This window comes from Callospermophilus lateralis, unplaced genomic scaffold (assembly GCF_048772815.1).
Source record: "Callospermophilus lateralis isolate mCalLat2 unplaced genomic scaffold, mCalLat2.hap1 Scaffold_8674, whole genome shotgun sequence".
NCBI classification, from domain to species: domain Eukaryota; kingdom Metazoa; phylum Chordata; class Mammalia; order Rodentia; family Sciuridae; genus Callospermophilus; species Callospermophilus lateralis.
The window spans coordinates 5,132-31,076 of NW_027516774.1; the positions used below are offsets into that span (position 1 = coordinate 5,132).

At 38.9% G+C, this 25,945-nt stretch overlaps 1 pseudogene; it reads right to left on the reverse strand.

The window, feature by feature from the left end:
• On the reverse strand, nt 1-25,594 carry LOC143641160 (olfactory receptor 2W3-like; annotated as a pseudogene).
• Nucleotides 25,595-25,945: the final 351 nt, after the last annotated feature.

The following is a 25,945-nucleotide window of genomic DNA, read 5'->3' on the forward strand; positions in this document are numbered from 1 at the left end:
TCAGAGTGGAGCTGCTTCCAGCATGGTCCTGGTATGAGTTGGTGGGGTCAGGTCTGGACATCTAGGGTATTGATGACAGACCCTGAGCAGTTCTTTCATAGAACTCAAAATGCTGACCTTAAACAGACTTCCAGAAGGCCAGCAATGCAAGGGTGCTGAGACCTGCAGGCTGACACCTCCTCTGCTCCACAGCTCATAGACCAGTAGTGGCCCACTGCAGTTGCCTTGGGCTGAATACATGACACTCCTCAGGCCCTCACTCTTTACCCCATCTCTGTGTCCCAGAAGCAACTTTCTCAGTGCCCCCTTCACCTCCTTGTTTCTGAGGGTGTAGATCAGGGGGTTCAGGAGGGGGGTGAGGATGTTGTAGAAGAGGGTGAGGAACTTGCCTGGTCCTGGGAGGAGCTGTGTCCTGGCTGCATGTACATGTAGATGATGTTCCCGTAGAACAGGGAGACCACGGTAAGGTGGGAGCCACAGGTGTTGAAGATTCTATGTCTTCCTGAGGATGATTGGATTCTGAACACAGCCCTGACGATGTGGCCGTAGGACACCAAGATGAAGATCAGGGGAGACAGCACAATACCCATAGCTAGGATGAAGATGATGCCCTACACGGCAGCAGTGCTGATGCAGGCCAACCAGATCAGGGTGGGCATCTCACACAGAAAGTGGTCCACGTTGTTGTGGTAACATTGAGGTGGCCACAACATCCTTGGTGACATGATCAAAGAAATGGCCATCCCAAAAACCCCAGGCCACTGACACCAAGCCCAGGCAGAGTTGTGGATGCATAATAGTCATGTAGTGTAGGGGCTTGCAGACGACCACAAACTTGCATAGGCCATGACAGCCAGCAGCAGACACTCCATTCCACCTAGGCCCAGGAACAGGAAGAGCTGGACCACACAGCCCACATAGCTGATGGTCTTTTTGCAGCCACTCAGGTTGTGGAACAGCTGGGGGCTGGAGCTGTTGGTCAAGCTGAGGTCCAGGAAGGACAGGTGGGTGAGGAAGAAGTACATGGGCGTGTGAAGCCAGGGGTCTAGCAGAGACACCAGAATGATGGTGCTGTTGCCCACCAGGGTCAGCAGGTAGGCTACCAGAATGACCATAAAGAGGATCCTCTCCAGGAGAGAGTGTCAGAAAATCTCAGGAGAACATAGTAGCCCTGGTTGCTTCTGTTTTCCAGTCCATCTCTACTGCACCTGAGGAGAGGTGTCAACTCCAGTAGTGGCAATGGCTGATGCTGGGGAGTATGGACTACTGGTCAGGTATAAATGAGCACAGTGCAGATTTATTTACTCACTTACCCCCTAAACAGTGGTGTGGACCTTCTGCTATGATTATTATTAATATTATCCTCAACTTAGAGAAAAGGAAACTGACACACCTGTGTATTAAGTAAATGTCGCATGTAGACTGGCAGAGCTGGTCTACACTCAGGGATTATGGCTGATATCTTAATCTTTATCCATCCTGGTGGTCTGTCATTCCAGAGAGGCAAGGCACAAACCTGCCAAGCTCCAACCTTTGCTTCCTCCAGAACCACAAGTTCCTGTCCAAACTTCAGAGGAACAAAAGATCACCTCAAAGAACCAGCTGGTAGGATTTAGGAAATACCATAAGCAGCTGATCCTTGAACATCGTGGGTACATGGGTACATTCATACAAAAATCTTTTGTACTAAATGTATTGTTAACATGTTTGGATACTTGAAAGATTTTGATAAACTCAAAGACCAAACATATGAATATTTAAATATTTGAGAGTCACAGTTTTCAGTATTACTGTGTTTTTAAACACAGCAGGTGGATTGCAAGTTCCAAGACAGTCTCAGCAACTTAGCAAGGTCCTCAACAACTTAGGGAGATCATGTTTCAAAATTAAAAGAAAAAAGAAGGGCTTGGGATGTAACTAGTGCTTAAGTACCCCATGGTTCAATCCCCAGTACCAATTTAAAAAAAAATGTCAGGAACAACAGAAACAAACAAAGAAAAATTTTCTATCCTTATAAATTTTAGTTTTAATTTACACAGACATATTGAAATCCAAATGACTCCTAGAAAACAGAATCATTTACATTTGAAATTTTTCTCCAGGCACACAATACATAAAGGAGTTCTTTCTGCCACAGGGACCAATGCCACAGTTTTCTCTCTTTGTCTTTTTCCCATTCCATGTTAGAATAATTGCCATGGTTCTTGCCTTCATTGAAAGATCAACTTGAGCTTTTGTCATCAGTGGTCACCTGAACTGGACATTGGATCTCTGATTCCCTAAAATCTAAGTACTTAGTGTGCCTCTAACAGGGTATATTAGTTTTAAAATCCAATGTCTCACAAGCAACCGTGTGAATACTGTTACTATGACCTATCCTTTGTAATCTATCTGCCTGGCCAATTCCATGAGCCACCAGTCACATGTTCAGCTCCTTCCTGGAGGTAACTCTCCATCCAATTTAATGTCCACATTCCACAAACCCATGGGCTGTCTTGAGGTCCCTTGTCCTGAAAGTCCTGGAGTTATTCAGCACATCTAGGTGAGGTTTGACTAAGTGACAATTTCTATTAATTCTGCCTCATGGCTGTTAGGCACTATTCATGTGCACACATTCAACCTGATTTTTCTGTGCATCTGAAGATTTTATGGGCCACCAGATAGCTTTCAGAATCTTTTTTTTTTTTTGTATGGGGGGATTGATTACTTGTTTTTCTTTCAATTAAGAACCCTGGGTGTTGCAATCATACTGTAAATGTCAGTTTAACTGTGTCTGGGAAGTACTTGAAAAAGTAAGGACAGTGACTATAGAGCTGGCTGAAAAGTAAAATTGTTTTATGATTGTTCAGAGTTTTGAAAAAGGAAGAGAATGACTCAGTTTAAGGCCCAAATATCAAACTAGCCTTCAACTAATGGGAACATACATATATGTGTTCACAAAAATGTCTTAAATTATCAGTATTCAGAGTGATACAATATCTCCTTGTAAAAGTAATTGCTGTTTTACCCACTAGATTTAAAACCACGAAAAAATTACTGAATAACTTTGATGTAGATTTTATAAGTCAATTGTTGCTACATTCCATGTTTTCACAATGCTAAACCACAATTGTGAATGAGAAAGAAAGAAAATATTCATTTCTTTTTCCTCATATCAAACTTTGATATCTTAAGATGTTAAACACTATAGTGCACATGGTGAGCATTAAAAATAATCTGAATTGATCACATGTGCTGTGAAGTTTGCATCTAACATTTGGAGGGGAAAAATGAATGAGAGGCAATGCAAACTATTGACTGCAGGTTAACAACTGGGATAAAATATGACCACAATGATGCATGTTGAGTAGGGCACCAGAAACGTGATGTGGAGATGATTTGATCAGTCTCCCTGAGCTGCATCATCATACAACATTCAAGACCATATGGAGTAGATGCTGGGAAAGAACATAACAAATTTCAGGTGTCTCCTCTTTCTATACTCATTCTCCAAATGTCAGGGATTTGAGGGGGAAAAGAGCCTTTGGGTACATTTGCATGGCTGTGGACACAACTTTCTAATTCTTCTGATCCCAAGGACATACTAGAGTGAAGGATTTCAGAAAATCATTTCTGATGGCCTTGGTCTTCTTCATATTACTGATAGCAAAGAGATACTGGCATGAAAATTACATCATCTCTGACCTTCATTGGAAAGTCAGTATGGAAACCATTAAAACTAAAACAAAAAATTAATACGGACAGATGAGTCTCCAAAAAATTTTTAAATCTGGGAATAAAGAATAGGGTTGCAGGCTGGGGTTATAGCTCAGTGGAAGAGCACTTGCCAAGCATGTGTGAGGCACTCACTGGGTTCGATTCTCAGCACCACATATAAATAAACAAAGTCCATCAACAACTACAAAATATTTTTAGAAAGAAAGAAAGAAAGAAAGAATAGAATAGAATTGTTGTGCAGAATCCTGGTGAAAAGACTAAGTTGATGCTAGTATATGGAGTACACAGGAAAGGTTAAGGGGTTTATTTGTATTTTAATCTGTTTTGTGTTGCCATGACCAAAAGAACTATTGTCAACAACACAGAGCAGGGAAAGTTTACTTGGAACTCATGGTTGTATAGACCTGAGTCTATACACAGTCAACTTGATTCTTCTTTTTTTTTTTTTTTTGTCCCTTGTTAAATTTTTATTTTTATTATTATTTTTTTTATTTTTATAGAAAGCAAATCACAAAACAGGGTCAGGAAGAACATCATGGGGGAAGGTCTTGGTGGAAAAAGCTGCTGCCCTCATGCTAGGGTCAAGAAGCAGAGAGAGAGGAACCTCCACTCATCAGAGAAAAACACAAACACAAAAGGCAACAGACAGGAATATACTTTCTTCAGTCACACTCTACCATCTTCCATTACCACCTAGTTAATCCAAATCAGTGCATTAATACATTGATCAGGTCACACATTTTATAATTAGATCATTTCACCTCTGAAAATTCTTGCATTGTTTCACACATGAACTCTTGTTAGATACCTTGTGGGGAGCCACCCCTGAGCATCTTCACTCAGCTTTGGAGCCAAAGAGATTCTGGTTTGGCACTGCAAGCTATTTTGTGGCTCTTCCCACTGAATTGATTGCCCAGTGCACATGACTTTTGTCTTCACTTGGCTAGGAGACTGATCTTGGAGCTCCAGAGTTGGGCATGACCCATTTGGAACTGGACAGTTCATCTCCTAGCTTAATTGCTAAGAACATTCTGTAGAAAGCCTTTGAAGTTCCCCCATAAAAATAAAGCAAACACAAGCTCTTGTTCTCTCTTTCCAGTGTGGAAGCTGGACCCCTAACGTCAAAGAGGTGTCCTGCCCTCGCCTTCTAAAATTACTTTCTGTGTCATGTGTGTATGTGTGTGTGTGTGTGTTTGTGTGTGTGTGTGTTTAATTTTTTAAATTTTTTTTGCTGCCTTCTTTTCTTATCTTTATGTAGCAGCCAGCCTGCTTCATACAAAGGAAACAGGAATTCTATCGTCTATACTGGACTTAGGAGAGAACAACCCATATCAAACCTTAAGAATTTTGAAGAAGAATCTGCAAAAGTCACTAAGGAACCTGGAAAGCACTTCAAGATGGGTCCAGCAGCTACTGCGCAAAGGTAATCTTAAGGTCATGGCTGGCTGTACCATCAAAGATGCTAAGAACAAAACATACAGTCAGGAAAAGACAGCAGGCTGATTCTGTGACCTACTGGGGCAATTCCTGAAACAGTTGTGTGTGACCTTACTGTTTTTCTTCTGGCATGTCAGATCTACCTTAAATGGGTAATTACAAGAGTTCAATTTGCAGGCTCAGTTTTAGTGGTGTCATTATTGATATTACAGGGCACAGTGCTGACATTTGCTTTCAAACAAACTAAGTTCAGAGAAATGCACAAGTTCCCCCAAGGAAATGATGTGTCAAAGAGTGGACTGGGCTCCTGTTTGGCTCCATCATTCACAGCCTGGAATAAAGATAGGGCCTGCACTCAGCACCACTGCTTAATTCTGTATCCTTCAGGTCCTTTCCAGGACAGGAACTAACAAGAAAAGCAGAGATTGGACCTTAGTGCATTCAAACTGTGATGCCAAGATACCTTAAGGTGGGAAGCATATAAGAATTTAAATCTATTTGTACAGATTCAATGCCTGCATCCTGGTTAATCATGGTGTCTTCTTTCTGTGACCTCACATGGTGGAGAATGAACAAGCTCACTAGGAGGTCTTTTGCAAAGTTACCAGTTCTATTCATGATTCCCTACATTCATGACCTGATAGGCACCCCCTACAGGTCCTGGCTCTTAGTGCCACCGCAAAGGGTGGTGGTGGTATTGGAGGGGACAGACATTCCCACCATATCACATTCCCATCAATTTCCATATCTGAATGCTGTCCTTCCCAGGGCTCTCTTAGGGTATGAGACTTGTGTACGTACACAGTGTGCCCCATTCAGAAAGGGCCTGTGAGAGCATCAGTGCTGTGCTGTGCCATGTTGGATGGTTCATCATTTCATCTCTGAGCGTGTATGAAAGCTGAGGGGCTAAACTGGTGACAGCATTAGCACAGAGTTCAGTTCAGCAGCAGGGCTCACACATTTGCTCTATGTATAGGTTTGTACACAGAGATATTAGTTTGTCCTCTGACATTGTGCAAACACACTTCTTGGACAAGATCATGGTTCCTCTGTAACCAAGGGAGCCACAGGGGTGTACTGGGTTCAGATAAAGTAGTTATGGTGGGAGCAGCAGATGTAACAGAGGAACATGGCCCAGGAGAGAAGAGAAACTCTGTTGGCAGTGGCACTAGCCATGGTGAGAAGCTGGTTTTCTCTTCTGTTCCAGAACCCTGCCCTGTGGGATCTACAACACCCTTATGGTCTGATTTGAAAGACAGACAGGAAGTTCTTGGGAACTTAGGTATTATGCTTCACTAGGAAGCTATAACTAAATAGAAATGTACACCTGATCATTGCAAGAACACCTAGCAGAAACACCTAGCAGGAACGTATTAGAGTTCAGCAAGTTTGAATTCTAAGGATCAAAAGACTCTTACTGTGAAATGAATACCCATTAATTGAGATACAAAAATGAAATTTAAAGTTTATGGAAAGATTATAGGAATGAAAAGTAAAAAATCTGGGGGATCAAAATGCTATTTTATTATAAAGAGCCAGAGGAACCAACTATTAAGAGTAAAGAAAAAATTAAGTGTACTTTGTATTACAAGATTTATAATACATAACTAGGCTGAGCATGCACACATTCTATTTTTGCAAAATTTCCACAACTTTGGAAAAAAGTTAGAATCTTTTTTAAAATATTTTTTAGTTGTCAATGGACCTTTATTTAATTTATTTTATGTGGTGCTGAGGATCAAACCCAGTGTCTCATATATCTAGGCAAGTGCTCTACCACTGAGCCACAACCCCAGCCCAGTGAGAATCTTTTGAATGCTGTGGATGAAGTTTTAATTTAGTCAAAGAGCATACCTTAGTGGTAGAGAGATTGCCTCATAGGTGCGTGTCTCAGGTTTGGATACTTGACACTGCCAAAAACCAATTTTTGTGTTGTGCGTGTGTGCTGCAGTCTGGCTGGGCACAAAATCACGAGCCACTCACAGCCTTGTAGATTCAAACAGCAATTCTTTATTCCCAAAACTCTCACCAGCATTCTACATGCATGTTCTGGGGAAAATCCACACCTCCACCAGGCTCTGCATCCCAAAATGCTCTCTGAATCCCGTGAGAACTCAACGGGAACTCAAGGAGTGGAGCGGGTGCCTGAGGCAGCAGGATACGCCCTATTCCCAGCAGGATACACCCTAAACCTGGAACTGCCCTAAACCCGGATCCGCCCTGGTCCTTGAGCAGGGTCACCTTTCTCAAACATTCATGCAATGTCACTGCAAATAACCTGGGTCCAAGGCAAGCCCATTTCCACAATGGAGAGTCCTCCATATAAGCAACATTGGGTAGGCTGACAAAGAAATTGCCATGCTTCATTCCTACTTGGCTATGACTCTCAGCATGTGTGTGTGTGTGTGTGTGTGTGTGTGTGTATGTGTGTGTTTCCTATTTTTGAAGCCTAAACCCTGAATGATATGAATTTCACTTTTAGCAAGAGTTAAATATTTTATTAGAACATAAATTACTTCTTAAGATTTGTGACTTTAGCATAATAAAATTTTTTGCACTTATTCATCAGAAATTCATACCAAACATTTTACAACTGTAAATATTCAGCAAAACTTTAGTTAAATGAGCTGAAAATTATTAAGATCATCTTCAAATATCTTCTAAGAATGACTGAAATTCTTGATGCATAAATGCTGACTTTCCCTAACTCATTTCAATAAATGTACGAGATGTGGCAAGTAGAAAGTAAAGAAAGCCTCATTTGACAGGCATTAGGGGATGCATGAGTAGTAGTGGTCATGTGGGATATAAGTGGATTGTGTGTCAAGCTGGAGGGGATGGTAGGAGGGCCTCCGTATTTTTACCTCCACTCATCAGACTAAACCCTGGCCTCTATATCTTCTGGTTCACCTCCCCTCCACACTTGGCCTCTGTTGGTACCTCTCAGTCTTCACTGATATTCACACTCTTAGGATTCAGCCCCTACAAAGAAGCATTAATTTGACACGTGATATATAAAGACTTAAAAATTCCTAATGAGTTCTTTGCTGAATCCTGTAATAATTTCCCTAAATTAAAAAAAATGATAATGATTAAATTTATTCAATGAGGGGAAGAAAATACAAAGCTTACAACTTTTGATTAGCTTCATTATTTAGCAGAATTGCTTTTTCTGTTTTGGATGTGCATAAATAATAAATTGAAAAATAATAAAATTGTTATGTTGAGTGCCAATCCAGATAGTCATTCTCCAATTGTATTTCAACAAGACCAAGAAAAAAAATCTCCACATTGATAGTAAATTAGCAGAAAATAAACACATTCATAATTAGTGAAAAATACATCATTAAAAAGTCTTATTTCAAATTACACATATTTAAAACACAATTTGTACAGATGAACAGTTCATTTATATTCTAGATTCTTTTTAGTCTCTACCCTCTAGGTATAAAATAATATTTTCAGTTACTACACATTGCTGAGTGGACTTTCAGACAAGTCCTGGGGAATAAGGCAGAAGGTTTATCTACATAACACAGAACAGGTCCTCTGAGTCCATCTGCTCAGGGCCCCATACCCTTCTTAGGCTGTAGAAGATGGAGTTGAGCACTGGGGTGAGGGTGGTGTTGAAGACAGCCAGAATCTTGTCCTCTGGTGGAGACCAGAGGGATCTTGGCTGTGGGTAAGTGTAAGAAAAGGATATATAGTAGCAGTGAGGTAGGTGCTACAGGGGGAGTAAGCCTTCTATTTCCCTATCTTGAGTGCATAAAGCAGAGAGCAAGGAGAACTTCACCACAGAAGGAAGTAACTCCAATTAAGACAATCACGAGGAAAGGGTAGTGCTCACAAACACTGTGTACTCATGGACCCAAATCTTCATTCAAGCCAGAGCCAAAATGGTGGAGATATCACAGAAGCAATGATTGATGGCCTTGGATCAACAGTAAAAGATATGGAGTGCATATGTGATATAAGCACAGAAGATGATAAAGACCCTTTATAAAGACCCAGTATTGCTAGGCATAGTGGCAAACACCTGTAATCCCAGCAGCTAAGGAGGCTGAGAAAAGAGGATCACAAGTTCAAAGCTAGTCTAAGCATAAGCAAGGTACTAAGCTACTCAGTGAGACCCTATAATAGGGCTAGGGATGTGAGTCAGTGGCTGAGTGCACCTAATTTCAATAGCAGGTACCAAACAAAACAAAACATTATCACCAGTACAGGTAATCAGGTATTTTGTTGTTGTTATGCAGATGGGCTAGAGGAGAGGAAAACAAATTCCACTTATATATCACAAGCCACAGATATCAGAAATAGTGTGTCTCCACCTAGTAAAGCAAGAAAGGAGAAACACTGAATTCCACATTCAATGAAATAGGAAAGCAGAAGCCATCTTAGGGACACTTATGGAGATGTAACTTAGATAAATGAGAAACAGCCAACTAAGCAGGAAATAGATAGGTTTGCAGAAGTGGATATCGAAAAGGATGAGAAGGATCATGAATAGGTTGTCAATTAGAGCAATCAAGATGATGAGAACAATGAAAATATACAGGAAAGACCAAATTTTTTGTTACAGAATATTGAACCGAGGGGTACGCAACCAGTGAGGAGCATCACCAGACCTTTTAATTTTTATTTTTGTCAAGGTCTCATTCAGTTACTTAGAGCCTCACTAAGTAAGAGGTTGTCTGAATTTGCCATCCTTCTGCCTCATCCTCTTGGGCCAGTGGAATTATAGGCACGTGACAGTCTTTCTGCAAGACCTACTCTTGATAATGGAAACAACCCCAACAAGATTAAATCAGTTGACATTTGTTCATAATTTGCCACAGAGCTTTAATATTGCTCATCCTGCAATGACACACAAGAATCAGTATGCTGAGTAGTGACTATTACATCAATTTGGAAAATTCCTTTGTGAATCAGGCTGTGGCATTATTCATTAAATTTGTACATCATAAATGAAGAACCAGTTTTATGTATTTACCAAAAAGAAATCTCATATTCTTCCTTAGATAATAATATTTCTGAGAAATATTATGATAAAAATGTTTTGTAAGAAACTTGAAGATGTACAGAAAATAACATTTGTTAAAATATCAGTAGGATACAAATGTCTTATATCAATAAACACACTCACAAGTTATTATATTTGTTTTTTTCCCAGAAATATAGGCATAGAAAATTCACGTAATGCATCCAGTAGAGTTCCAGATTACAAAATAATGTAAAATCCTCAGAGCATGATTTATTTCTTCCATATTTATATTTGTAAGACTTACTTCCAAACTTTCAGTATTCTAATATTCGCTGTAAGGAAATATGATTTTACCTTCTTGAGTGATCCTTGCACAACACATCCAGGTCCAGCATTTGTTCAGTCAGGGATCAACAACTTTTTTCCTCTGTTCTGAAATCTATACTGAAATCTTATTGCCAAATACCTCACATACAAAGTCACAGTAATTCATCATACTCTGGATTTTCAGTGTTCACCTCCACCAAGTCTCCTTTGGGTCTTCATTTAATCTCAAGAGTGCTATAGAATGTCAGTCCCTAACTTTATGCCAATATTCTCTGCAGCTTCCCAGCTGTACCCAAACTCTTACCAAAAAGCATTTGTATTATGTCTCTGTGCTTCTGTGACACTTATATACCAAACACATGGCTTTATGGGCCCTTCAACAAAAAGAAATTGGATAGAAGACCTGCCAGTTGCCTAAGTGGATGGAGGAGCTGTGTCCCAAGAATATTCAGATCAGAGGAGAATAGGGGATTCTGGTCTTGATGAAGTTGATCATTGAACAATTTTGAGAAGTATTCCCAAAAGGTATGTGATTTCTAGGTTTATATATTATTTTAGAACCAAAGTTCAACAGACTTGAGGAAAGTTCACATCATGAAACATTAAGATTCATACAAGTGTTCTTGTGTGCATACATCTGTACACACACACACACACATACACACACACACACATACACACACACACACACACACACACACACAGGATGCTCTTGGCAACACAGAGTGTATACACTAGAATAGATGCAAGAGTATTCCCTAGATTGGAAGTTATTGGGATAATGATCGCTTTACAGAAAATTCCATAACTTTGGAGAAGAATCTGATGTCATTAAATCCACAAAACATGTCTCTTTAATTTTACAAGATGATGGAACAGTAAAGGACTACTGGAAAATAAATCACATTGATTGTTAAAAATATAAAGAGACGTTTTAAAGGACAAACTGGGTAATATGAGAAAGAAGAAACAGCATGAGATAATTGACAATATAAAAAGTACAAAATAGAAATAATAATGTATAACTAATGGATGATTATGTGCATTCATAGAAACATATAATAAAATAAAAGATTTCATATGGCAAAAGGAAAGAAAATTCTCAGAAATCAAATATTTTTGCTATTGTATGAAAACATCACAAAACAAATGAGAAGCATTTTATTGAAAGTATTTTCTCCTTGGGAACAAGATTCTAAAACATCCGAGAAAACACTAGTATTGATAACTGCAAGGATGTAGTCAACTCTCCCTTGAGCCATCATGAGGGACACAGTCCTTGAGAGATTTGGAAGAGGGCGTGCACCCTGCAGAGGGTGATGAGGCCAGGAGTCAGTTCGCCAGCACAGGGTGCTGAGTGCTGAGCCATGGAAGGGTGAGCAGCGTGGGGGAGGTAGAAGACAGGCATATCAATGAAAGAGTACAGAGGAAATCTTTCTAGTAATGTATTTGGCAGTGTATTAGGAAGTGATTTCTTGAATATGACACCAAAAGAAAAAATAACATGCAAAAAATCAGTTTGACTTTATCAAAATTAAAACTTTTTTGTATCATCAGATACTAGAAAGAAAGTGCAAAGGCAGCACAGGAGGGAAAGATTCTCACAATCACACATCCGATTAGAAATAATATCCAGAGCATTAAGAGACCTGCAGCTCAATGAATAAGGGAAACTCAAAAGGACCAAACAACTTGAAGACTGCATTTCTCAAAAGAGGATATCCAAATGAATTATAAAAACATTATTCATGCCCAGTATCTGTACTTATCAGAGAAATGAAGATCAAAACTGCAATGAGAATCCATTTCACATCAACTAGGAAAAGTTTCATCCAAAAATAAAAGACAAATGTGTTTGGACAAGTATGTGCAGAACTTGAAGCTTTGCTGGGTTTTGTGGCAATTTTGACATGGTGATGCCACTATGGAAAGCAATACAGTGATTCTTCAAAAAAAATTATCCTTGAATTAATAAATGGGCCAGCATTTCCACCTCTAGGGTACAGACACACGAAAAAAAAAAAAAAAAAAAAAAAGGAAGTGCTAAAACAGATATCTGTGTGCCATGTCCATCTTCAGGTTAATGAGAAACAAATGTGAAACACTTACACATTGATAAAATAAATGGGGTTACAAAAACGTAAATATAGACATAGATTACAGTAATGATGGACACTGAAGAGATTATACTTTGGGAAAGAAGCCAGTCAAGAAAAAGCAGGGGAGTCAAATTAACAGAAATAAGAATTGGAATGGTGGTTGTCTGGGAATAACAGAAGGGGAGAGAGAGCATTTAATTAATGAGTTTTAGTTTATATTGATTAAAAACCTCTGAAAATGCATGGCAGTGATGATTGTACATTAATGTGAATGCTTTCACTGTATCTTATCTATCTTTATCCTAATATAAAAGTCAAAACTTTTAAATGAGCTTCAGTCATTCTAATTTGGATAGCCAAATGAATTTTAAGATCATTTAGGTAGAATTCTGAGTCTTTATGGAGTAAATGACATTAAGGTATGAATTTTGATAATTTGTAAAAGAAAAAAAAATGAGAACAAATTATTCTTTAAATGTCATTTCAAGTCAACATGAAACAAGCAGTTTAGACTGATAACATCATGTATCATGATGTTTAAATAACTTAGTTTTTAGCAAGTAAAAACATACTATTCAAAGTCAACAACCTCTACAATAATTTCTGCCATTTCTGATTTACACAGGATTGTCAATGACTCATCTACCATGAGATGGCCAAAATTATCCTGATTCAAAATTTTGGAAAAAGAGAAGGGAAGAGATAAAAATAAATGACACATGAATCTTATATACTTTACTGTGTGTCGTAAAAGCCAACACAGCATCTATTTCATTACCCATGTTCCAATCTGCTAACATTATAATAACTATAACATAATAAAATAGAGCCTTCACATCACATGGAAGCAGCCTTAACCAATATGCATTTGTTTCCATAATGTGAGGACATTTTTTTCTCATGTAAAAATAAATCAAATTGAGATAACAGGTCCACTTTAATTTTTATCCATTGAAACAGCTGTAAGTACCTTGCCTGAAGCTCATGAACTTTTCTAGATCCTAGCTATTCCACTGTACACACACATACATGAAACCATATAAAATTTTACATGCATATATACATGTAACACATATACATACACAAGAATATGTTTTGCATTCTGAAATTAAATATAAACATACAAGCTTTAAATAAATGCATGGTCTAAGTAACTAACACCTAAAATATATTTAGGTAATGAATCTAAAATAAGGATAGATTTATATTTAATTTACCAAAATAAAAAATGAAAAAATATATACAAATAGAAAACTGTAGCTACCAAATTATTGAGAAGGCATATATAAAACTTCTTTAAGCACAAACTGAAATATCCTAGTATTTAAAACTTTCTCATTTCTGCATCTTCTCAGTTTTATAAATTGTCAAAGAAAGGCAAATCTAAACTGCAGTCATATCACCCAATTTAGAAAGGCTATTTATTACAAAAGGGAAAAAAATAATTCACAAAAACTGACAAGGCTGTTGAAGAAGAGGAATTCTTAAACACTGTTGGATGGAATGTAAAATAATATAGTCATTATGGAAAAAAAATGGAGAGTTCCTTAGAAACTAAAAATAGAACTTTCAGAGGATTTCACAATACTACTAATGGGTGTATACACAAAGGAAATGATTTATTTCAAAGAGATGCCTGCACTCCTTTGCTTGCAGTAGCATTTTAACATACTCCAAGGCCATTTCATACTGGTTATGGGAATCATCCAACAAAATATAATCATTGTATATATTTATACCCCAAACATTCATGCAACTACCCACATAAACAAACCCTTCCCAATATAAAGATTCATGAAAACCAGAACATTGGGAGATTCCAACACATATTTCTTCCCAGTAGATTGATCATCCAGAAATATACTAATTTAAGAGCCTTCAGAACTAAAAATCATTATTAACCAAAAGGATCCAGAAGACATCCATCAAATATTTCATTCACTGACAACCAAATTCAGTTCATTTTCAGTGGCACATGGAATTTTCCCTAAAATATCATATTTTAGGGCTCAAAGCAAGTCTATCAAATATAAAAATTAGAGATAATTCCTTGCATTTGAGATTATAATGGAATAAAATTCAAAAAAAAAAACAAGATAAAAAGCAGAAACCATTATAACACCTGAATATTACATAATATAATTGTGAAAGAAGAATCGATCATAAAAGAAATCCAGGGAGAAATATTTTTTTTTGAAACAAATAAGAGAGGATACAATATGCCAAATCGTTGAGAGAATATGAAGGCAATTCTGAAAGAAAAAAATATATAACTTGGATTTTCTACATTAATAACAGAAAGATTTGGCTAATGTTTTCTGTTGCCTTTATTTCAATAGCAATTCTACTGAAAATTGTACTTACTTCTAAAAGGACCAAGTACTTCTTTTAGAGTACCCAACAGATTTTGACATGTACCATGAGATTAGACTTACAGCATCCCCTTTCTCCAGGAGCACAGGGTTGACCTTACATTGCTGACATCCTCCTCCAAGGATCCCTGACACACTCTTTAAAAACAAGCAAATCTGACACTTTTTAGGCTGCAGGGGACCTAGTGGTAATGTGTTCCTCACTTGTAAGTCTCACACAATCTCTATGATGATGCCATCTACAAATCAGGCAAGCCCATATGGGATTCTTCCACCAAAAGGCTCTGAACAGACAGGCACTCTTAATAGCTTCAGAGACTCCTGTACTGCAGAGGCTTTCACAACTCTTTTAGGAATAAAGAAATCATGGTCACCAGTAATGACCATCAATTACTGAGGATTCCCAAAGCAGGAGATTGTGGGAATAGTCATTATGAAAAATTTTTTTATATTTCTTACTCCTCCCTACTGGTTCAGCTACTCAACAAAATACATCAGAAGGAAGCCATCCACCTGCCACCTTACATAACAGTCAATTGCCCAAGAGTGGTAGGCAGCTAGTGCCAGGAGATACTATGGCCCTCCTAGAATTAGTTTCTAATGGGTTTATGTACATTTATGTCCTCTAAAAAGTTAATTTCAAGTATGAAACCAGAGGTTTAAAATATGATAACTCTGGCTATCTCATTGTTTTAGAAATCCATATACTTGTGTTTTTTTTATTGAATTTGTTCATTTTACAGAATTCCTGCACTACCAAACCATGAGAAATCAAAGGGAAAAAAAAGTGGTATAATGGACAGGCCCATCCTCCCATCATACAGTATATTAAAACTTGATTCATATGTATTTTGGGAGAAATTATAGGGGATTAAACTCAGGAGCACTCAAAACTGAGCCACATCCCCAGCCCTCTTCTGTATTTTATTTAGAGACAGGGTCTCACTGTGTTAGTTAGTGCCTCACTTTTGTAGAGACTAGCTTTGAAATCACAATCCTCCTACCTCACCATCACGAGCCACTGGGATTCCAGCTGTGTGGCACTGCACCTGATGAGTCATAGCATTTTGAGAATTTTCCAATCTTCCATAAAGTTGTAACACGAGTTGGAATTTAAATCTGCTGCAGGTCTTCAAAATTTCCAGAACACTATGCCATTATATAAAACCTCTTCATATCCATCTCAGTTCACTCCACAAAAGGATCAAGCTACAAAAGTTTGTGGGGAAAAGCATACTTGAAGGAAAATATGTGGCTCAAGATCCAAGACGTTAAGGTTTGGGGCTCTCAAAACATGTCATCAGTACAGTGAAGAATCTTGTATTTCTTATTGCTCCCTACTGGTTCAGCTACTCAACCAAATACATCAGAAGGCAGCCGTCCACCTGCCACATCACATACCAGCCAATTGCCCAGAAGTCATAGGCAGCTCCTGCCAGGAGATACTGTGGCCCTCCTAGGAGTCTGATTCCTGCACTCATGTACTCACCAAGACTGAACTCCTACAGAGCATGCCCCCACCCCAGGACACTTGCAATCACTCATGTGCTTCACACTGGCCACTAGCACACCTGTAACTCCTGCCTTTGGCAAATGGATTTATTACAGAGAAACCCAGACTCTGCATCAACTAATCACAGACCAATATGAAATATTTCTACTGAATCAAATATATAAAACTAGGAAATTGCCAGATTGTCTTATTAGGTTGAAAGAAACTTTTCAGTAGTCCTGGGGAGCTTTCAAAATTCTCTTTTAAAAGTGATACTGAATAGCCAAGCTATAATTATTAAAAACAGAAGCATAGAATCTTCCAGCTTGAAGGACATAAATGTACATAAACCCATTAGAAACAAATTCTTGCTTCTGAATTGGTCAACACCTGGAAACTACACACAAACAAGGCATGTTTTGATTTACATCAGGGTATCAAGAAACATCCAGGAACCAGGCATGCTAGCATATGCCTGTATTCTTGGTGATATAAAAGATAACAGCATGAGCATCACAAGTTCAAAACCAGCCTCAGGAACTTAATGAGGCCCTTGGGAAGAATTTAGAAAGATCCTGTAGCAACATAAAAAAAAAAAAGAGAGATAAGGATAGGGATCAATGCTTAAGCACTGCAGATATGATGATGATGATAATTTTACTTTTCTGTTCCTCCTTTGTTCTCTGACCTTGGTAATCATATTTAAAACCTCTCACATTTTTATTCCATCACAACATATATAAAATTGTAAGATATTTGAGACAGAAAATATTAGAATTACACATGGGCCTCTAAAAAGTTAACTTTAAGTATGAAACCAGAGGTTTAAAATATGATTTATTTGCTAAGGTCTTTAGTGGAAAAAAATAGAAAATATGAAAGAAAATGTTCTTAAGGAAGTAGATAGATGGAAACTTAAAAAATAATTAAAATGCTGCAAATAAATGTTTATAAATTTAAACTAGAAATTTTGTCAACTATTCTATATAATATATACTTCTATATACAAAATTATACTATATACTAGGTTTACACACATATTTATGCATAGTATGTATAAGATCGTGTCATAATATGTGAGAGTTGACTACAGATGCAAAAAAAAAAAAAAAAACTTAAAATACAGGAAAATTGAATCTAATAATAAGTAAAAAGAGATTTAACCCAGCAAAGAATGCTGTTTTCACATCTTCACACTGATGCAACACTTAGTTCCACCCCAGGGTGCCATTCCATTACCTCTGAATAGAAAAGAGGAGGAATGAAGTCAAACATTCTTTTCACACACCTATAGTAGTTTTCTCAAGAAAGAGGTCATTTGCTGAAAGCAGTACATGATTGTAATTCCAAAGGCTCAGTAGGTTAATGCAGGAGGATCACAAGTTCAAAGCCAGAGTCAGCAACTTAGTGAGGACCTAAGAAATTCAGTAAGACCATGGCTCAAAATTGGAAAAAAAAAAAAAAAAGAATTAAGAAGGGCTAGGATATCACTCAGTGGTTAAACATCTCTAGGTTCAATCCCTAATACCAAAATAAATAAATATAAAGATAGGTAGATAGGTAGATAGATAAATAGATAGATAAAATAAAATTCCCTTAAGTCTGAACAAATCTGAATGGATTTGAAACAACTGGAAGCCTCACCACATTTCTACATTCAAGGATTTTCTCCAGAATGAGCTCTTTCATGCTTTTTAAAGACAATTGAAAAGTTGAAAGTGTTACCACACTTTTTAAAGGGCAGAACGGTTTTCCCTGATGTGAATCTGTTGATGTCTTTGAAGGAAACTGTGAAAGTTGAATACTGCCCCACATTGCTTATTTACAGGATTTTCTACAGTATGAGTCTTTTCATACAACTGAACAAAACTAGAACATCTGAAGACTTTACATTTCTTACTTGCACAGGATTTATTTATTTGGCATAAATCTTTCAATAAGAATCTTCCTAGTCCAGAGAAGAAGCGGGGAAAACTGAAACGTTTCCCACATTTCTCCCATTCACAGGGTTTCTCTCCATGAGTATTTTCATATACGAACAGGAAAATGGAACATCAAACATTTAGGGGGTTTGTTTTCAAGTGTGAGTGAAATGGCTTTGAAGACAACTGGGGAAATGGAATGATTTGTCATATTTTTCATATTTAAAAACTTATTCAGTCAGACTTGGTGGTGTACACCTGTAATCCCAGAGACTCAGGAGGCTGAGGCTGAATGATCGTAAGTTTGAGGCCTCCCTCAGTTCCTTAGTAAGACCCTAAGGAACTCAGCAAGTCCATGTATCCAAAGAAAAAAGAAAAAAGAACTGGGAATGTACCTCAGGGGTAGAGAACCACCAGACTTAATCCCAGGGACAAATATATAGAGAAATATATTCATCAGTTTGAGCCCTTTCTTGTCTTTGAAGTTGACAGGAAAATTAATTTACCACATTTTAAATTCAAAGAATTTTTTCCCAGCAAACTTTCTACATGTTTATAAGTGAAAAAGTAATAACAGAAGACTTTGCCAATTGTTTCTATTAGTATGATCTCTCTGCAGTATGAGTTCATTCATGTGAGTGAAGTTCACTGGATGAAACAAAGGCTTTTCCACATTGTTTACAATCATAGGGCTTCTCTCCAGTTTAAGATTGTTCATGTGAGTAAAGGGTAGAGAAACAAGTGAAGGCTTTGCCACACTGCTTACATTTATAGGGCTTCTCTCCAGTATGAGTTTGTTCATGTATTTGAAGATAAGAGGAAGTGTTATAGGCTTTACCACATTGTTTACATTCATAAGGCTTCTCTCCAGTATGCATTCTTCCATGTATCCCAAGGTGACTGGAACTAGTGATGGATTTCCCACATTGTTTACATTCACAGGGCTTCTCTTCTGAATTTGTTCATGTGAGTGAAGGTTAGATGACTGAGTGAAGGCTTTTCCACACTGTAGAGCATCTCTCCAGTATGAGTTCTTCCATGCACATGAAGGTGAGAGGAATGAGTGAAGGCTTTGCCACACTGCTTACATTTATAGGGCTTTTCTCCAGTATGCATTATTTCATGGATCTGAAGGTAACTGGGTTTAGGAAAGCATTTACCACAATGCTTACTTTCATAGGGCTCCTTTCCAGTATGAGTTCTCTGATGTATTCTAAATAAACTGGTCTAACCAAAGACTTTCCCACATAACTTACATTTAAAACTTCCATTCCCAGTGTGCATAATCATGAGATTTGAAGACTTTTGAGTAAAAAAAAAGGGGGGTGGGGGTTGACCACCTTCATAAGATTTCTCTCCAGAATGAGGTCTTCTAAATAATGAATGAAAATGAAAACCTTCCCACATACCTTACACTGAAAAGGTTTATCTCCACTGTGTGTAATCATGTGTCTTTGAACACTTGTGAGAGAAGAAAAGGCTTTACTACATTGTTTATATTAATAGGATTGCCACCAAATATGAGTTTCCTTGTGTCTTTGAATGGAACTGGAACAAATGAAGACTTTCCCACTTACTGTACTTTTATAAAGTCCATCTTGAGGTTATATTAACATTTCTGTATGAACACTTTTGAAAGAAACCAGTGATTTCCTATACTGTTTAAATTCACACGGGTTCTCTTTACATTCCTCATGCTTGTAGCTTTTCTGCTCAGAGTGAGATGTAATCTGCCTATGAAGGAAAGAAGGACATATGAAGTCTTTTGCATACATAATTCAGTCACATGGATTTACGCTATTAAAATTTATCTTTGTCGGGTTATGAATCTCACTGAAAGTTTCCCCACATTATCTTCTTTACCTTTGAGGTTTACCATATGACTTCTTGGAATAATGACCGCCACATTATCAATATTTGATTCATTCATGATTTTGTATTTATTCATGGGTCTTAGGCTTACATTAGTACCAACATCAGGTAACGGTGAGATTTTCTGACTTGTTCAAATTGCCTGAAAATAAGAGAGATTCAAAGGAAACAATCCTTTGCAACACAGCTTCCCTATGGCTATTATCCAAATAGTGATATTCACACTAGCAGTTTCATATTATTTTCAGCATGTCAAGTACTTGAGAAGACTGAATATCTGTCACAGTTAAGTATATATTTCCAGTTAAAAAAAATCTTATAAGAATAAATTAATTTCAAGTTGTGAATATTCCTAAGTTGGTTTGTTTTAAAAATATGACATTCTCAGATTCCCTCAAGGACATTGCTTCCTTTTATGAGTATGATTACTTTAGATTGCTCCCAGAATTTTCAATCTGATCTTCAATGTTCTTGTCTTCTCCTTTCCCTCCCCCAACCCAGAACACCAATCCAGAATTATCATTATGACTTCTTAGGAACTAGAAATTCCTTAACAAATTCTAGGTGCCTTTTTTGCTGCAATAATTCACCAAATGATTTCCTTTTCACGTTCCACATAAATGACCAAAATAAACATTAGATCTCTATTTGATTAAATAAAGAAACATCATTATTCCCTATAGAAGCCAGGTTTCTGAGGAATTCCTGCATCACATCTCTGTAAAGTTTCTTCTGGGGTAGATCCATCAAAGTTCACTCCTCCTGGGTGAAGTTCACAGCCACATCCTCAAGGGTCACCGAGATCTAAAATATCCCCCAAATGTATGGTGGAGGCCAGGAGAGATTGACAGAATGAGGAATCAATATTCAAGAAGCATGATGTATAATGATTCTCTGGACTCACAATCAATTCCATGATTTGGTCCACCAAATCTTTACTGCACTCAATTCCTTAGTTATTCCAACACTGTAATTGGGTCACTCAAAAGGAAAACAGTAGAGTGTTTTACAGCCTTCCTTTGATGAGTTCACAGTAAGAAAGACAGGCTCCCACATCACTCCTAACTTTTTTGTTGGTTGCACCTCCAATACCCATTCTAACAATTCCTGTGGAGTAGAAAGCAGATATTAGCACCCCCAATATTACTTATACTTAGAAAGAAAGTTAACTGATTAGGAAATTGCTAGAATCAGGAAACTCAGCATTTGGGACAGATCCTGCCAACCACAGTGGTTTACTGTGCCTACTCAGTTAATGTAAACAACTTGGCATTTACTGATCTACTGTTTCCTTCTTAAAGTATATTGTTTCTTCCTTTAAAAAGTGCCTATATTCAGCCCCCATGCAAAAACTCTTGGTGTGGGGTCACTAAGGAGTTCCCTCAGAAAACATTTAGAAAATCTTTCACACAGGTGGTCACAATGTATTAACTGGGGACTGAGCTCATCCTGTGTGATTGCACCAAGAGAAGAACTACAATTTGCAGGTGCTTTACTCCAGAACCACTTTAGCCAACTAGTAAAGTACAATGATTAATAAACACAACAATTTGATAATTTGGTTACTGTAAAAGCAGAATGGGGTAAGTGGAAAGATAGCATGTGTCTTAGAAATAGGTGATATCACCCCAAGATATCACCTTGTCCAAATAACACCCTTACAAAGTTTTATATAAGTTTAAAAAACAGTATTCTTAATAAATAGCAGAAACTACTTTTCTAATTTTCATAGCAATAATGAATGATAAATGACTGTCAATTTCTTCTGAACAGTAGCCAGTTCATTAGCATAAGGTACAGTTACGTGCCACATAGCCATGTTCTGCTCAAGGGCCCTTTGAACAAAGATAGGCCACATGTGCAATGGTTGTCTGTTGAGAAAGAGATTCCTCATGCTTGTAATGATGCTGTTACAAATAAACCAAACATGGGAGCACTTCCAGGGTGAGGTAAATCAGCCTGATCCTCACCTATTCAACACAGTCTGGGTGTGAAACAGGCCACCACAAGTACAACTGTAAGCACACTATGGTGTCTGCACAGTGATGGGACAGCCAAAAATATCACCCACCAGAAGGTGCCCCTACCACTGACATACAACCATACTCAAGGACTTAAAACATGTGACATTCTGAGCACCACAATATCAGCAGAGATTAGAAAGGTACCATGAGAAAGCCATCATGAGCTGGCCTTCCCAGAATGGAAAGATAAGTGACAGCAGATGTCATGGAGAGAAATCACAATGATGCTGTAGGCAAACTGGAATCTAGGTGGCAAAAGGCATTCCATCCCTCTATTCTGTAGACAAAAGTCCATTTATTATACATTCAAATGTGGAAGACTAACACTTTTGAAAAGCATAGAAGAAATGTAGTTTTACTTATTTGTTTGCTTGCTTATTTATTTATTTATTTATTATGGGGCAAATTAAAAAAAAAAAAAGGTGGGATTGAACCAAGGGCACTTAGCCACTGAGCCATATCCCCAGCACATTTGTGGTCTGAAACAGTACTCACTAACTTGCTCAGGGTCTCGTAAGTGGCTGAGGCTAGCATTTAAACTTGTCATCCTCTTGCATCAGTGTCCCCAGCTTCTGGAACTACATGCATGCACCACTGCACCCAGTGGAAATTTAGTTTTATAGAATAAGCTAAACAATTCTACAAAAATGATGAGCAGTAAGGAAAAAGATAAACACACCAAAATGACACAACAGGGAGTCTGGAACCATCACAGTACTGTCATAAGCTACACAATTCTATAAAAATCATAAGCACTAAAAAAAAAGATCAGCATACACCAAAATGACAGAATAGAGAGTCTGGAACCATCAGACTACTGCAATGAAACAGAACAGAACTGAAAACCTGGAACCATCCTGGTACTGCCATAAAATACACCAGAATAGAGCTCCCAAAATACACTCACACAAATACATCAACTGATCTTTGAAGAAGAAAAGTCATTTAAATCCAAAATGACGATGGCTCCAGGGAGAGGGAGTGCTCCACAAGCTTGCCCTCCAGAGAAAAGTGGAAACACAAGCAGAACCATCAGAACAAGAACATCATCATGACCAAAAGCCCTGAACTGTTCACCACAGCCACATGAAGCAGTCATGAAGAACAGTGGAGAATAGCAAGCATGGTGTGGCCTTCACTCCCCTTTCAGACAGCCCCTCTCTTATGTAGGATAGTGGCCTCACATCTCAGTGTGAGACCCTGGTCACTGGCTACACAATGCACACAGCAGATCTCATCCAAGTTTCTGTGTTTTGTACTAAAATCACCACAGGATTATCTTAATGTTCAAAACAACCTTCACTCTTCTATGTTAGAAACAATCACTGTGAAAAATTAGCAGAAATTCCTTAAAAGAATTTAACTAAACAAACAGCCTGCAGTTGGTAAGAACAGCAGATTATTGTTTATCCAGTCAACCATCACCTAAAATCTGATAAAGAATGCTGCAGGAAAAGTGTTTTTTGAAATCAGTTTTCAAAAAACCCAGGTTCAGGAGGCTGAGGCAGGAGGCTTTCATGTTCCATGCCAGCTTCAGCAACTTAGTGAGGCCCTAAGCAAGCTGGCAATAATCTGAATCAAAATTAAAAAAAAAAGAATTATAGAGGGGGCTGGGTATATAAATATAATTATAATTATGAATCTCTTCCAGGGTGGGACACGTACATCATTCAGGATGAGATGAATTCATGTGTCTGACTATCATCATTAATATTTGAACCAAAATAAACTATTTTCCTCGGGTGGGATGGCCAGGGCCTTTAATCCCAACAGCTTGAGAAGCTGATGCAGGAGGATCACAAGTTCCAGGCTAGGCTGGGCAACATACCCAGATCCTGTCTAAAAATAAAGCTTAAAAGGGATGGGGATGAAGGACAGTAGAATGAACTAGATATTACTATCCTATGTGCATATATGACTACACAACCAGTGTGAATTTACATCATGTACAACCAGAAAAAGGAGAACTTACACTCTATTTATGTATGATGTGTCAAAAAATGCATTCTCCTGTCATGTATAATTAATAAAAACAAAGTAAAATAAATAATTTACCACAAAAAAACAATAAACAAAAAAGGGCTGGTGATGTACCCCAAGATTCAATATTCCTAGTACCAATACAATCTCCCTTATTTCATTTAAAACACTTACTTTACCCAAACACAGTTTGTGTCAGGTGATTATTCTTTCCCCTCAAGTATAATATTCTATAACAGAAAACAAATGCTTTCAAAGTGTTATTCTTGCCAGGAATAGTGGCACAGGCTGTAATCCCAGGGACTCTGAAGGCTGAAGCAGGAGGATCACATTTTGGGGGCTAGCATCCAAAATACCTGGGAGAAGATCTCTTAAAAAAATAAATAAATAAAACAACGGGGAGGGGGGGCTGGGATGTCACTGACAAAGCTTCCCTAGTTTTGCTCCCAATATAGATAGATAGATAGGTAGATAGAAAGATAGATAGATAGATAGATAGATGCTTTGCAATATTTCACGAGGGGGAAAAATGAAAATTGCTAAGATGTGTCCGTTGGAAACAGCAGGAAGAAGGACAATTTGACAAAGCTGTGGAGCAGATGGCGCTTCAGAAAGCAGAGGGCAAGTGCAGTTTCAGCACCCACAGCCAACTTCAAAGGCGCCTAAGTGGGGGAAGGAAAGCGATCTGAGGTCCTACTTGGGACACATGTGGAAGAGTAGGAGTACACAGCCGGCAGGGAGGGGAGGGCAAGCAGGGACCCGAGCCGCCCACTCAACACTCAGAGCCACGGCCCAGGGCCACCAGCGGGAACTGCACGTCCGCAGTTGACCTCAGGGACTAGCCACAGAGCCCGGCCCTCAGGCCCAGGGGACCGCGGCTAGGGCTACCTGCCGGGGGGGAGAAGGCCGCACGCCTGCTTCTGACTTCAAGAACCTGCCCCTCAGCCCAACCCGCGGGACCAGGGGACAGAGACCGGGCCACCAGCAAGGACCGACTCTGCCAGGCTCCGCAGCTCACCAGCACTCCAGGCCTCAAGGCAGGCGCTGACAGGTGCCCTCAGCCCTGGTCGCTAACTTGCCATTTCTGCTTTCCGTAGGAACACGATGTCCTCTCGAGGGACCTTCGGGCACACAAGCTAGCGCGGTACACAGGCTGCGCAGTCACCTGAGTCTTCCGAGCCGAGGACGACGGGCTCTGAAAGGTAGGAACGGAGTTGCTGAAGAAGAAAAGACCGCCAGACCGCTAAAGCCCGCCAGGCCTCGGAAGCCCGCCCTCCCCCGCCGTCGGCGCACCTGATTGGACAGTTCCACCGGGCTTCCCTGATGGACCGCCTCCAGGCGCGGCTCCGCAAAGTGAGTGACAGCTAACATCACCCGATCAATGGCAGACCTAGGCTAGAGGGACAGATCCTTGGGCCCCGCCCTGTTTCTCGCGGGCCTCATTGCGTTCTGGGAACCAATCCCAGAAGGAAGCCTTTGCTGGGAACCCGGCACAAAAGGTGACCTCTGGGCCTGGGCTGTGGCTCTAGGGAGAGGCTTTCCTAGCACAGGTGAAGCCCTAGGTTGTAACCTCACCACGGAAAGGAACAGCAATGATAACAACAGTTCCTGGGGAGTCTGAAGCAGGAGGAGCCCAAGTTCATGCCAGCTTCTGCAAACAGTGAGACCCTGTCTGGAAATAAAGTAAAAACTGTTGGGGACCCGGCTCAGAGGTCGAATCCC